Below are 4541 nucleotides of genomic sequence, written 5' to 3'. Positions count from 1 at the left end.
AATGACAGATGGTGTGTATTAGACTCTGAAACCAGGTTAATGACAGATGGTGTGTATTAGACTCTGAAACCAGGTTAATGACAGATGGTGTGTATTAGACTGAAACCAGGTTAATGACAGATGGTGTGTATTAGACTGAAACCAGGTTAATGAAACTGAAACAGGTTAATGACAGATGGTGTGTATTAGACTCTGAAACCAGGTTAATGACAGATGGTGTGTATTAGACTGAAACCAGGTTAATGACAGATGGTGTGTATTAGACTCTGAAACCAGGTTAATGACAGATGGTGTGTATTAGACTCTGAAACCAGGTTAATGACAGATGGTGTGTATTAGACTCTGAAACCAGGTTAATGACAGATGGTGTGTATTAGACTCTGAAACCAGGTTAATGACAGATGGTGTGTATTAGACTCTGAAACCAGGTTAATGACAGATGGTGTGTATTAGACTCTGAAACCAGGTTAATGACAGATGGTGTGTATTAGACTGAAACCAGGTTAATGACAGATGGTGTGTATTAGACTCTGAAACCAGGTTAATGACAGATGGTGTGTATTAGACTCTGAAACCAGGTTAATGACAGATGGTGTGTATTAGACTGAAACCAGGTTAATGACAGATGGTGTGTATTAGACTGAAACCAGGTTAATGACAGATGGTGTGTATTAGACTCTGAAACCAGGTTAATGACAGATGGTGTGTATTAGACTCTGAAACCAGGTTAATGACAGATGGTGTGTATTAGACTCTGAAACCAGGTTAATGACAGATGGTGTGTATTAGACTCTGAAACCAGGTTAATGACAGATGGTGTGTATTAGACTGAAACCAGGTTAATGACAGATGGTGTGTATTAGACTGAAACCAGGTTAATGACAGATGGTGTGTATTAGACTCTGAAACCAGGTTAATGACAGATGGTGTGTATTAGACTTAATGACAGATGGTGTGTATTAGACTGAAACCAGGTTAATGATAGATGGTGTGTATTAGACTCTGAACCCAGGTTAATGACAGATGGTGTGTATTAGACTGAAACAGGTTAATGACAGATGGTGTGTATTAGACTCTGAAACCAGGTTAATGACAGATGGTGTGTATTAGACTGAAACCAGGTTAATGACAGATGGTGTGTATTAGACTCTGAAACCAGGTTAATGACAGATGGTGTGTATTATGACAGGTTAATGACAGATGGTGTGTATTAGACTCTGAAACCAGGTTAATGACAGATGGTGTGTATTAGACTGAAACCAGGTTAATGACAGATGGTGTGTATTAGACTGGTGTGTATTAGACTGAAACCAGGTTAATGACAGATGGTGTGTATTAGACTCTGAAACCAGGTTAATGACAGATGGTGTGTATTAGACTGAAACCAGGTTAATGACAGATGGTGTGTATTAGACTGAAACCAGGTTAATGACAGATGGTGTGTATTAGAATGACTGGTGAAACCAGGTTAATGACAGATGGTGTGTATTAGACTGAAACCAGGTTAATGACAGATGGTGTGTATTAGACTCTGAAACCAGGTTAATGACAGATGGTGTGTATTAGACTCTGAAACCAGGTTAATGACAGATGGTGTGTATTAGACTCTGAAACCAGGTTAATGACAGATGGTGTGTATTAGACTCTGAAACCAGGTTAATGACAGATGGTGTGTATTAGACTCTGAAACCAGGTTAATGACAGATGGTGTGTATTAGACTGAAACCAGGTTAATGACAGATGGTGTGTATTAGACTGAAACCAGGTTAATGACAGATGGTGTGTATTAGACTCTGAAACCAGGTTAATGACAGATGGTGTGTATTAGACTCTGAAACCAGGTTAATGACAGATGGTGTGTATTAGACTCTGAAACCAGGTTAATGACAGATGGTGTGTATTAGACTCTGAAACCAGGTTAATGACAGATGGTGTGTATTAGACTCTGAAACCAGGTTAATGACAGATGGTGTGTATTAGACTCTGAAACCAGGTTAATGACAGATGGTGTGTATTAGACTCTGAAACCAGGTTAATGACAGATGGTGTGTATTAGACTCTGAAACCAGGTTAATGACAGATGGTGTGTATTAGACTCTGAAACCAGGTTAATGACAGATGGTGTGTATTAGACTCTGAAACCAGGTTAATGACAGATGGTGTGTATTAGACTCTGAAACCAGGTTAATGACAGATGGTGTGTATTAGACTGAAACCAGGTTAATGACAGATGGTGTGTATTAGACTCTGAAACCAGGTTAATGACAGATGGTGTGTATTAGACTCTGAAACCAGGTTAATGACAGATGACAGATGTGTATTAGACTGAAACCAGGTTAATGACAGATGGTGTGTATTAGACTCTGAAACCAGGTTAATGACAGATGGTGTGTATTAGACTGGTGTGTATTAGACTCTGAAACCAGGTTAATGAAACCAGGTTAATGACAGATGGTGTGTAAACCAGGTTAATGACAGATGGTGTGTATTAGACTCTGAAACCAGGTTAATGACAGATGGTGTGTATTAGACTCTGAAACCAGGTTAATGACAGATGGTGTGTATTAGACTGAAACCAGGTTAATGACAGATGGTGTGTATTAGACTCAGGTTAATGACAGATGGTGTGTATTAGACTGAAACCAGGTTAATGACAGATGGTGTGTATTAGACTCTGAAACCAGGTTAATGACAGATGGTGTGTATTAGACTGAAACCAGGTTAATGACAGATGGTGTGTATTAGACTCTGAAACCAGGTTAATGACAGATGGTGTGTATTAGACTGAAACCAGGTTAATGACAGATGGTGTGTATTAGACTCTGAAACCAGGTTAATGACAGATGGTGTGTATTAGACTCTTAATGAAACCAGGTTAATGACAGATGGTGTGTATTAGACTCTGAAACCAGGTTAATGACAGATGGTGTGTATTAGACTGAAACCAGGTTAATGACAGATGGTGTGTATTAGACTTAATGACAGATGAAACCAGGTTAATGACAGATGGTGTGTATTAGACTCTGAAACCAGGTTAATGACAGATGGTGTGTATTAGACTGAAACCAGGTTAATGACAGATGGTGTGTATTAGACTGAAACCAGGTTAATGACAGATGGTGTGTATTAGACTGAAACCAGGTTAATGACAGATGGTGTGTATTAGACTGAAACCAGGTTAATGACAGATGGTGTGTATTAGACTCTGAAACCAGGTTAATGACAGATGGTGTGTATTAGACTCTGAAACCAGGTTAATGACAGATGGTGTGTATTAGACTCTGAAACCAGGTTAATGACAGATGGTGTGTATTAGACTGAAACCAGGTTAATGACAGATGGTGTGTATTAGACTCTGAAACCAGGTTAATGACAGATGGTGTGTATTAGACTCTGAAACCAGGTTAATGACAGATGGTGTGTATTAGACTCTGAAACCAGGTTAATGACAGATGGTGTGTATTAGACTGAAACCAGGTTAATGACAGATGGTGTGTATTAGACTCTGAAACCAGGTTAATGACAGATGGTGTGTATTAGACTGAAACCAGGTTAATGACAGATGGTGTGTATTAGACTCTGAAACCAGGTTAATGACAGATGGTGTGTATTAGACTCTGAAACCAGGTTAATGACAGATGGTGTGTATTAGACTGAAACCAGGTTAATGACAGATGGTGTGTATTAGACTGAAACCAGGTTAATGACAGATGGTGTGTATTAGACTCTGAAACCAGGTTAATGACAGATGGTGTGTATTAGACTCTGAAACCAGGTTAATGACAGATGGTGTGTATTAGACTGAAACCAGGTTAATGACAGATGGTGTGTATTAGACTCTGAAACCAGGTTAATGACAGATGGTGTGTATTAGACTCTGAAACCAGGTTAATGACAGATGGTGTGTATTAGACTGAAACCAGGTTAATGACAGATGGTGTGTATTAGACTCTGAAACCAGGTTAATGACAGATGGTGTGTATTAGACTCTGAAACCAGGTTAATGACAGATGGTGTGTATTAGACTCTGAAACCAGGTTAATGACAGATGGTGTGTATTAGACTCTGAAACCAGGTTAATGACAGATGGTGTGTATTAGACTCTGAAACCAGGTTAATGACAGATGGTGTGTATTAGACTCTGAAACCAGGTTAATGACAGATGGTGTGTATTAGACTGAAACCAGGTTAATGACAGATGGTGTGTATTAGACTGAAACCAGGTTAATGACAGATGGTGTGTATTAGACTCTGAAACCAGGTTAATGACAGGATGGTGTGTATTAGACTCTGAAACCAGGTTAATGACAGATGGTGTGTATTAGACTCTGAAACCAGGTTAATGACAGATGGTGTGTATTAGACTGAAACCAGGTTAATGACAGATGGTGTGTATTAGACTCTGAAACCAGGTTAATGGCAGATGGTGTGTATTAGACTCTGAAACCAGGACAGTATTAGTGGCTCTGGATCAGGACTCTGAAAATTAATAAATGTTGTCTTAGTTGCAACCAGAGGTGGATGGTTCTTTGGAGCTGAAA

The sequence above is a fragment of the Oncorhynchus masou genome, chromosome 5, assembly GCF_036934945.1.
Source record: "Oncorhynchus masou masou isolate Uvic2021 chromosome 5, UVic_Omas_1.1, whole genome shotgun sequence".
In the NCBI taxonomy this organism is placed as follows: Eukaryota; Metazoa; Chordata; class Actinopteri; order Salmoniformes; family Salmonidae; genus Oncorhynchus; species Oncorhynchus masou.
The sequence above is the reverse complement of the archived record's forward strand: the minus strand, read 5'-3'. Positions refer to the sequence as shown.